Source organism: Platalea leucorodia, assembly GCF_965183815.1.
Source record: "Platalea leucorodia genome assembly, chromosome: 5".
Lineage (NCBI taxonomy): Eukaryota > Metazoa > Chordata > Aves > Pelecaniformes > Threskiornithidae > Platalea > Platalea leucorodia.
In genome coordinates this window covers 74,807,448-74,819,482 of record NC_138827.1, presented here as the reverse complement: position 1 = coordinate 74,819,482, position 12,035 = coordinate 74,807,448, and positions in this window count along the sequence as shown.

The following is a 12,035-nucleotide window of genomic DNA, read 5'->3' as shown; positions in this document are numbered from 1 at the left end:
TAAGGGAAGGTCACCCTGACAGAAAAACCACTGGCCCTCCAAGTCATGGGGGCTGGGCAGGAGGCCAACTACCTCCTCCCGGAAAAAAAAAAAAAAAAAGTTGCAGAAACGACGAGCATCAACTCGGAGATGGAGAAAATCAGTAATGAAGTGAGGAGGAGGAGATGGAACCGGATCGGTCATGTCTTGAGGAAAAAACCAACAGAAGACTGCGCTGTGGCCCTTGGGACTCCAGAGCACGCAGCCGCAGACCGATCGAAGTGGAAGAACGATGTTCGCGCCTTGTGTGCCTCCTGGCACTGAGAGAATTCAGATCAGATCAGAACCAAGTAATCTCAAGTGCCATCTCGATGGAGCAGTAAAACAAGTAGATGAATTGAGTAGAAATTATAGCACCGGATTTCCAGAAAGATTTGGACACTGGAATTCCTGGAAATGTAATTCAAATTGGCTTACAAAGGAAGGTAGTTTTGAGAACTGAAAATTGACACAAAAATCATAAACAGAGTAACATCGAGATGCTGTATCTTTGCTAATATCCAGGTCTAACACCTTTTTTTTTTTTTTAACTTATTATTTATTAATGGAAAAACATCCATGAAATTTTCAGATTTCAAGCCAGGCAAGAGCAAAGAGAATTTAATAGGCATTGCAAATGTGCAGAAAACAACATATAATAGTAAATAATCTCACATCAGTGGAGGCTAAGCAAAATGTGAGAGAACATATTTCAATATGCATTTCAAGGGGAGAGACAGCTGAAAATGAGCACTAGTGAGATAGAGTTCAAGGGACCAAATATTCATGCTAGCATGTCACTAAAAAGAATGCTGTAATTTGGAGATGTTTAACTACATCTTGGAAAAGAAAGAGAGCATTACTTCTCATATGACTTTGCTATAAGAAAAAATGGAATTAAGTTTTCATATAACCAAGCAAATCCATGAAAAGCAGAAATCGCTCAAAGAGAGCGTTAACTGGGAGCTTAAAAGGCTCAATTAAAGAGGAAAGTTAAAAATAATTACGTTTAGATTGGTTCACATTTGACTAGACTGACAGCATCTACAAATATTTTGAGATCATAAACAAAAAGTAGAATAGTTATTCAGTATGAGACTCTCATATTAATAGCCTGAAATTAAACATGGAAAAATTGAGGCTGAATATTAGGAAAGCTTCCTGGCAGTGAAACAAACTGGGCTCCCAAGGGAAACAATGGAATCTACATAGCTTTAAACTTTTAAAACTAGACTAGACAATAACACTCAGTGTAGTTTGGGGAATATTTTTGCATTGGCAAAAGATATGGCTGCATGACTTGATACTGGTAGGTCATTGCCATCTCTGCTTTCCATAATTCTGCGAAGAAATACATAAACCCTCCAGCTGCACAGTCAAGAAAGTTATCTGTCTCTGTTTTCACAAACATTAGCAAAAATTGCAGTCACAGTTCCCCAAAAAAATCTGTCTTTAAAAGAAAAGGGTTTAGTATTCAAACAAAATTCACAGAAATTATTCAATACATAGGGAAAAGCATGAGATCATGTTTGTTGTGTGCTATGCTTTGCTCATGTATTAAGACAGAACAAAAATAAATGATTTTAGGTGAAGGATAGCCTATGTTTTGCTGATTTGATGTACTAGCTTGTAAGTTAACTATGCCACCAAGTAATACTATTATGTGTTTTGTGCATTTAAGTTGTCATGGTGACTACAGTTGGTCTATAGGTGTCTTTTTCTCATTTAAAATATAAAGAGATATTTTTAATAAAGGCAACGGGAAAATATTTTTAGTTTAAAGTTTAACCATCCTGTTGAATATTTCCTCTTAATAATACGCCAAAACTTTTTAAACCCTCTTGATACTCATTCCTTTCTGCACACATTGTTTTCTTTACAAACAGAACATTTTATGTTTAGTGCCAATTACTGGTCTTGCTTAACTTCTATATAAACCCGACTGACGTCAACAGGAATGCACAGGTGTAACTGTCAACAGAGCAGCAACTAGAACTCAGCTGTAGTGAATTAAGCAGTACCCCGTGTGCTAATATGCCATTAAACATCGTGATTATTCCAATTCAGAATGTTTTAACAAGTTGCACAGTTTATTGATATGCCTTTGCAGATACTTATTTTCCTGATTTAAGTCTTTGAGTTAACTGCTAAGAAACAAACTTACCTTGTGTCCCCTAAATGGGAGAAAAAAAAAAAAAAAAAAAAAAAGAAATTGCCTGGAGCAAAGTTGTTCCGCCTGTTATTTATGTCACAAAGAAACAAATGTTAATATTCATTTACTGGCTAATCTTTGTAACATGGAAACGTTTTGCTTTCCAAAATTAGGTGGTTGATTCAGGGTTCATTATAAAAACCTCCTGTTTGTTTGAGAAACAAATCTGAACTAGCAAAATATTTGAAGCAGTGTTCAGCAACTATCATGAAACAGGATTACAGAGAAAACAAATCACGTAACAGGAATATTTATTCATTAAATTAAAAAAAAGATATTTAATAAGAAAGAGGTTTTTGTTCTGATGACAATTAGAAGGCAGAGCGTTGTTGCAATCCAGTAATTTTGTACCTTTCAAAACCGTTGTAATGAATTCTGACATCCTGAGATAGTATTACTGATGGAAAAAGTAACAGTGAGAAAGTGCTAATAAATCCAAGGAAAACATGATACTTATTTGTGAAACAGAAGGTTTGATGGCACTGTAGTTAAGGACGCCTCCTGGCTTTTAGAGCTCTGTTTATATTTCCAATACACTATGCAAACTTTCTTCAGCTAAAAAAACATGCAGTAATGGAACCAGGGGGGGAATAGGCTATACTGTGAACAACTATTCTGTGATACTGCCATTACAAGGTCACGTGCCCTGGATGGCTAAGAAATGTGCAGTCCATCTTCTGGATTTCTGTTGCTGTACAAGGGACATGTACCTCCCTGAAGAAGGCAACATAAACTTAGACTGTAATTTAGGGGTGAAAGTAGAATTTAAATGGTAATAGGTCTGCTACTGGCCCTAATTTCATTGCAAATTGGCATTATATTCAGAGATGTCAGCATAATTAAATACACAAGGGGAGTTAAATTACCAACGCAGCAGTGATAAAGCATATCTACAGGGAACAATCCTTGAGATCAGTATTTCATAGCCTTTACTACTGAAAATACTGTGTATCTATGTGAATTACTGACTATAATAGTGAATCTGGTATATCGGGGCCAAACTTTGCATCAGTATTTTACATAGAACAGCGCTCTCTCCACACTGCCAGACCTAACTTCATACTCCACCAAATGGGGGCAACAGTGATCGATATCCAGTGCAGTGACCATACTCTATTCTCCCCTGTCATCCACGTGCTCCTTCCAGTTTCTCCAGAAGGGACCTGGTCGGGTGGTCACAAGGTGAGTCAGTTCAGCAACCTACACTGAAGAAAATGAAAGCACTCTCCATAACCCAGGTAAACAAAAAAGGGAATGGGGCTTCCCGTGGCTCACCTGCCTAAACTGACTCAGCTCTTGGCTACTGCTGCACCCTGCTGTGACAGGGAGGAGAAGGAAACACGCAGCCAAGAGGGCCTCAGTGTAGCATAGGTGTAGTGTGAAACTTTACTCTTAATAATACTGCAGGTAGTTATTCCAATCTCATTGGAACGTAAAATAGGCTGTTTCTTACCAAAGCTATTCCTATAACAGCACTTAGCCTGTGTTTTTCTGAGCACAGCATGACCTCCAGTCATCGCAGTTAAAAGAAGCTCACTTGGCATCCTAGGAGTTATCAGGTGTGTGTACAATGAAGGTCGCATGGTTGTTGGGACCAAATAATTGTTTTGGGGGGGGGAATTATGTTCCTTTTAAATTCATATGACAGTACAAACTGACCCACTAAGAAGCTGGGGGTGTTTCTGGCTTATGGGCCACCCAGTTTGATACCTAATTGTCTTCACTTTTGTCCATCACAACAACCTCGTAAGTCTGTTTACTTCCAGCAACAGGTCCAAATTACTGTGTCTTTTTTTTTAAGTTCTTCCTTACACAAAGACTCAGAGTGAAGATGCCAACAAGCTTAGATGCAGTCAGAAACCGTATCTTGAAAGGAAATACACTCTTTGAAAAGGCCTATTGCACAAGGTCATACCTAACGTCAGAATGAGAAAACACTGCATTAGCTGAGTAATCTTTGTGATCTCAGTAGAGGAAAACCTTGCCAGTGAATGTTTTCAATGCCAGTCTTGACATATTTCTTTTCCATACCTATATTTGTAGAAAGATTGTTTAACTGAACATTGGAGCCTTGAGATGTGCTCACATGCAAGATGGTCTCTGTGTATGCTGCAGTTTAGATTAGCTATTAAGCCACTTCTATCTGGAAAAACAAGGTGACACTGAGAAATATAGTAGATGATAGACAAAGTTTGTGGCAAAAGAGAAGCTGGTAAATAGCTAAACTATAAGGAAGAAACTCAATATTAATGAAGTGTACACAACTTTAAGCAGAGCAACAATGAATTAAAAGATAAACAGAAAAGTGATTACAATCAATGAGATCAAAGGGACAGTTTCAGCAAAGAAATCAATATGAATTATGGAACAAACAGAGGAAGCAACTTGTAGTAATGATTTTCCCATAAGAAGTCTATTTTAGTATATGCAGTATCCTAACCAAGTGGCATGAGTAGAGGGTGTTTTGAAGTGTTAGTAAATCTACAAGTAAATCTGCTTTTTCATCCATTTTGTACCTTTCTCCTCTCCCCTGGGAAAATTTCAAAACTGCTGACAGGCCCAGCATGGAAAATCATTACTTAGTACAATTTCCCATGCAACTGTTTTCTTACCTGTGCATGCACTAATGATCAAACAGACTTCTTGCCCACATTTCTTTGAAGAGGGCTGCATAGCACTACAGGCAACTTGGTAATGTTATACAAACTATTTGCAATCTTTCACCCTTCCATGAGCAGATATTAGTTTAAACATGAGAACAACAAAGGTAAAAGAATGCCACTCTTCAGAAAATATTTTAAGTCAGAAAATATCTACTTTTTATATTGTTTATTATAATTTTGTTCATAAAGTAGTGAATGATAGCCATTGTATTATTTCTAAAAGCATATCCGGGGACATGATCAACGCTTGCAGGGAAGACCTCGATAACAAACTGACCACTGAACATGAACATCCGTGTTTAACACAGATTAAGAAGCAAAGAATAGAGTTTCAGGCACTTCTTCAGGATATTTAACTTTTAGGTCACAATCTTAACCCAGAGAGATATGACATAAAGACAGTGGACAGCTCACACTCCACAACTGTTCATTCACTACTTTTTGAGTATTCCTTGAAGGGGAACTGAGCAATCAGTAGTTTTAAATGAAATTATAATTTTACTAAAGTACTATTTTGAATCCACAAAACGAATGTTTTCCCCTCCTTTTTCAGAATGTATCGGAATCTTAAAATACCCTGGGCACACTCAAATCTGAATAATAAACACAATGTAAAGACGGTGAGGAACAGCCCAGCCTTCAAAAGCTTTGTGATTTCTCTTTAAAATACGCAGTTTCACATAATGATATACATCAGTCTTTCATACTCTTTTTATAGAATGTGGTGTAAGATTATTGGGAGGAAGGAAAATTAAATCATTTTTTTAAAAATCAAAAAAGTAACACAATCTAAACAAACTGTAGGCTGATCACCAGTTCTGTGTCAGACAAATGAATTCCCAGATTCCAGGGCTAAAATGGCTTAAGTTCATATCCCTTTTCTATTATTAGGGTTTTTTTAAAAGAAATCCAAGTTTCCTATTTTCATCAGTGAGAAACTGTACTGAAGTAATTTTATGAATAATTCTACTCTACTTTCACATCAAGACAGCAACTAAGTAACAGTTGTACTACAGTAGACACACTTGACACAGATGAGAATAGAGAACTAACAGTCAAGAAAAACAACAGAGAAAAGGTTACAAAAGGAATTTTCCCATGAGCTTTTTGCTCCCTACACGCTATAAACCTTCTCATCTGAGAAAACTCAGATGGTCACATCATACCAAAAATTACCAAGTGAAGTGGGGGTAGGATAGTAAGTGACTTTGCCAAGCAATGCACTGTTTATGAACTCGTGTTCCCTTGATGACGGTACTGCGTTCTCATAGTAAAACAGATTTTAGAATTTTTCTTTGCAGTAACTATCAAGAGAAAGAAGAAAGAGCTTTATGAACCAGTGCAGAGAGAAGCATAACTAAAACAAATACTAAAAGCAGAATCAAGTATTTCACTGTATTTTTCTGATTCATATACTCCCTGAGAATGCACAATATTTTCATTGTTTAGTAGAAGTCCCTAGATAAATTTAAAGTTTTTCTTTTGTTTCTCTTTAAGAGCAAATTTTGTAATAGCCTTTTTGGCATGACCAGAACAGATTGTGGAAATATTTAATAGTGCTGGTTTATGTTTCACTTTGTTCTATTTCTACAAAGGTTTTTAAAAAGAAGATAAAAAAGGAAAGAAGTTTGCTTCTGCAGCAAAAGTAACTAGGTAACTACTGTTTTATGAAAGCTGTGCATGGCAGGACTTCAGTTGTAGGGTATCAAAAAAAAAAAAAATCTGTCCCAAAAACTGGATCAGCATTTCAACTTTCTCCTTTCTTGACTAACTGCACTATATTGTACATGGAGCTATCAGGAAGAAAGCAACCTGAATACATGCTGAAATCGTGCTGGCATCAAAATAAAGATATTTTTCTCTTTATTTTTTTCACATGAATGTAAATAAAACCCAGGATGTGTGAGGGCTTTTGATTTGCTTTACTGAGCAGATTCTTACTCAGCTCTATGTAGCAGTTGTAGCTTTAATCATTTTGACAACCTTGAATTTTTGCCCTGAGCTTCAGGCCTGCAGGAATCAGGAATCTCATAGCAAAATTGCTAACAAAAGCACTCTGGAGAACAATGTGACTATCTTGGAAAGTCCCCTAGCATAGCTGCTTTGTAATTTCAAACCCAACCCAGTCAGCACAGAGGAGCTGTGAAGACAGTCCTTCTCTGAGTTGGACAGAATCCCCGGGGGACTGTGCTTAACAACCCTAGCAAGCCAAAACCCAGTCTATTAAAACTCAAATTTAGTAGAAGGTTGTTACTATCAGTTTGAGATAAAACTTCATGAAGTCAGTAACAGGTACAATGCAGATGACAAAATGACCTCTCTGCCACATTTCAGGTACCAGGGAACCCAAGAACCGCTCTAAAGTAGGGTTTTGTTCAAGTGGAAAACAACATTTTTTGCCTAGCTTCAGAAATGGCTGTACTGTTTTGGCTAAAACCTTCACATGAGTGAAAAAAAAAAAAAATACAGCCTGGGAAAGACACCTAGAATGGAAAATTTCAATGTAGGTTTGACAAGGTTATAAATGAAGGAAACACGTCTTTATAATCAAAGTGTCAGGCAACTTTAGCTCAACTGCATTTTGCAATTTCCATTACTTCTACTACATTTGTATCTTTATTGTCTTTATTTCCCACTTGAATTGTATTACTGCCTGGAGGCCTGTCTGCATGTAAAAGTTTATTCTCCTTCTGAAATGCTCACTCTCCCCTGTCTCCTCCTGCAGCTACCTACTACAGCCCATGCTAAAAATACTGCATTAGCACTGAAGAGAGCACAGCCATAGTATTTGGCTACTATTAGGGCTGCAGATGGAGCGTCATTGTCTTAGCAGACTATGACCTCCCATTCAAGAAATGACATTCACAGGACATAAATTTGTTTGAAGTTAAGATATTTTTCAGCTCCCTTTAAACATCTTTTCCTCACAACTTGTTTTCCTGTGCTATTCCAGCTCATATCCATATTAACAGTTTGTTTCTGGAAATGCTCTCCAGCCTGTAAAATTTTTATTGTGAAATATTTTGACTAGGAGACAGAGCACTCATCTCTAAAGCAGCATAGAGGCAGCAGCCTGTATATGACTTAAATGAGCGAAGGTGTTCCTGTCCACTTCAATCACAGTTTATTACAGCCAGAAATCACTGTACGTTGCACAATGTTCCATGAATAGTGAAAAGAAAAGCAACTTAATTATATCTATGGAGTACTTAAAACTCACAGATAAGAAACCATCATGGAAAAGATAAACAGATAATACTTTAAATATAAGACTAGTTTTATACATTTCTTTACTTATTCACTTACCCCATCAAGAAACACTTTGCTCAAGGTCAGATATTGTCAAAGATGTCCATATCATGACTCCAGCTTGAACAAGAAAAATGTTTTGAGATGCTCTTCCCAAGAAGGGCAATAAAAATGAAGGGTACTTCTTTGTGTTGAGATGTATTCAAAAGAAAAAAATAAATCCCTGAAAAGAAAAACTACACATGTTCCTAACCAACTCCATACATAACTCCAGAGTGAGATTACTTATTTTAAGTATGACCTGACAGGTTTAAAATTAAAATACAGTGATAAAAATAAACCATTATTCTCAATAATACATATATGTATATAAAGTTCAACTTTTGAAGATGTTCTAAAGGTTTCTACAGTTTCCTAGTAAAGCTGCTTTACCACTGTTATTTATTGCCAGGGACATAAAGTTTTGTAGGAGTTGCTGAGAGGTAGTCAGTAGAGGCTTATTTTGGAAGGAAATGTGAAATCAATAGTCAGAAGGTCCTCACAGAAATCTCCTGTCAGCTTCCTCTGCTATTCTAAGACTATGACTCTTAACTGAGGTAATCCTAGAGGTCTCAGAGACTAAATGAGGGCCGAGCAAGTAACTCCTTTATATGAACATGTTTACTGCTCCATGTTTAATTTTCTGTAGATTCATTCTCTTCACTCATGGTCAACAGGGCATCACTCCCATACCTTTTCATGTTCTACCATATGGCTATCCACATGTTTATAATCAAATATCCACAAATAATGTTATGCCTGCAAACATTTCTTCAGTTGCCTCCAGGAGATCTGTCAAGACTAAAGATAAATTTTAAAACCTCAGAGTTCCTATGTCTCCCAGGTTTTCATTCCAAAAGCCTGTTGGCTCTCTTGTATCAGCTTCCTCACATCTTGTATCTGATGCCAGTATTAGATCCTGAAACATTTTTCAGCATCTTGAAATTCATTGTTCTACAAACAATTTTAAGGAAACATTTTCAAAGATCCTTAAGGAACTTTTTTCCTTTGTACCTTTGAAAATCTTATACTAATCCTCCTCACAGCTCAGTAGAAAAATTGGGACCAAATGTCTGAAATAAGCCAAATATTGTCAAAGCAGAAAATGGAAAGAATTGCTAAAAGTTAGTAGATGCATTTTATACAAAACGAAGTGCACATTTCTAAGCCTGATTTATCGATTTCTAACAATAGCTTTTAACTTTTAGTCTTGCAGATTTATACCGTTTTTATCCTAAAAGGCAACTTTATATTCCTACATCTATAATTTTGTCAGTTTCTGCTCAAATTAGGAACACTTTTAACTGGAAGCCTTAAATAGCAAAACTTCATTATCAAATTTTAAATTACATAAAACGGACCTCTGTTATAAGATTGCAAGGACACAAAATTCGTGTTGCTGAAACTGCAAGCCAGTAGTCATGTTTAATGACCACTTTAGGGAAAATAAAGACCATCACAATTTTGCCTAGACTTAATCTACATCCTGAACATTGAACAAACAAACAAACCAAACAAACAAAAAATCCCAGAAATCACTCTTTCTACATTTGACAGCATGTGGAAGGACTCCTTTACCTAGCTAGAGCTAAAAAAAATTAAATCTAGATTTATGAAGCTGCAACAACCTGTTTCATGCTTTGAGACAGAGGTTTGGGACCAAAGAGAGTTTTACTTACCACAAAACATTGTTTGCATATTTGCAAAAAAATATGTCAAACAAAATATGTCCTTGTTTGGATCTGATGTTGTACACATGGTATTTCTTGATGCAATTTGGATCTGTCTGCTCTAAGTCCAGATTTGGTAATACCGGAACATTCTGGATTTTCATAGAATTGTTATGTAATTAATAGTCCTTGTAAGAGCTGGTTATCACCTTGCCAGAAGCATTTCATAGGGAAATGTATCACTGATATGGTTAATATCTGGTAACTGACATAATGGAACATAGTCTACAGGAACTGGTACTTATGTTACTAAGCTGAGTAGGTGCTTAATACTTTCACGCCAATGGAATAAGACTGCTCCATGAGTCCAGCGAAGGGCCACAAAGATGATTAAGGGACTGAAGCATCTCTCACATAAGGACAGATGCAGAGCCTACCTATTTCTGACATCATGTTCCCAATTACCTCTTGATGATGGAGATCTGACTTCTGATATCCCTACCATTACTCTGGAATCTTTAAGGTAAATTGTAAAGCCTCTTAATTTTTTTTTCAGTAAAAACTGCAACCCTCAAAGAACTGTCTCAAATGCTGAAGAATGCCTGACACTTGTTGCAATGGATGTGAGAATCTACTGAATCAGCATAAAGTGCCTTCAGTGATGTTCTGTTTACAAGCTGAGCACCATTAATAAAGGACTTACTTAAAACTCCCTGAGGCCCTGATTAAATTAGTCTGTAAAGGGGGTCTGGGAATCCTGTGTTGGAGTTTATAGAACAATTACAGTTGGACTTTTACATATGGAAGAGATTAAAACTACTGCTGTTCAGACTTTTTGCTCAGTGCTTCTACCACCAGAAAGTCCAGCAGAGGACAAGTAAAGAACTGCTCACATGAAGGCCCACACTAATGGCAATCTGCTCTCTTGGAGACTGGTGGTGAAGAATCTGTTGCTTGCCAAAGGAATTTCACCAAGTCCAACAATGCTTCATTGACGGGTAAAGCCATCCATCTAGGCACAGCTGTGTGCAATACATCCAACACTGTAAGGATTTTCCTAGGCTGCTTCCACATAGATGTCAAGCAACTTTTCTCATAAGATTTTGGAAGGATTTGTAATCATCTGGGATAAAAGAGTATGATTAAAGGATGGCTGGCTCAGCTGGTGCTGACAAATATACTGGCATCTGCTATTCCTCCTCCTGAAAATTCTTTTCCAAGGGAACCAGATCAGTAACAGACTGAGCAATAGGAGGAATAAATATATCTTTCATGATCTTTGTGGTGAAACCTTATGGAGTTTTGAGATACCCCATGGTGACCAAAAAGAGGTAACATCTGAAGAGCTGAGGCCCAGACAGAAGGATCCCTGTAAGCAGGAAATTAAGTATGTCTGGTGCAGGGAACTACAGAGAGACAGGATCCATGTGGTTTGGAGTGGAAAGTCTCTTTGTTGCCTTGCAAATCTGATGCGGAAGATGAATACTTCTTTTAAGCAAGTACAGTACAGTAATAATGGTACAGTACTGTAATAAAACCTAGATCCCTTGGAGGGTACCAAGGTAGACACTAAGAAACTACATAAGGGAGCCAAATAACACTGTGTGTAACAAATCTCTGTTGACTGTCACCTAGTGTTAGAAGGCTGGATAAGAAGTTGAATTGGAATTATTCATTGATAAGTATGTATTTGCTTTTAATTAATAAATTAATTTTAATTGTGATTTTAATTACTAAAATCTGATTAAAAGATTCACATAATTGAAATGATAGAAGATTTCATAAAGTACTGAGAACCATCAGTGCAGTTTAATCCACACCTGTTCATTATGGTTTGCAGTTGTTCAAATCTACACTCTGTCTGATCTATGGAAGGGGTCTCTGATACCTTATGGAAGTGTCCTAATTGTCATGCCATATGACAATCACAAAGTAGATCTTCAGTCACTCCTTTGCTGAGTACTGAAATAGTCACTATGCTAAGTTTGAAAATAGTTATTTAACTCAGTGATTGAGACATTAGCATGGGAGCCATAAACTGGACTTGGTTTCTATCCTAGTAGATATTTAATTTTAGTGGTAAAATATAAAAAGAAGACACTATGAGGCCAAGCCAGAATACCTTCTGATCCAATGATTAGGTATTTTTATATCAGGTCAGATAATTTGAACTAAGTCGTATTT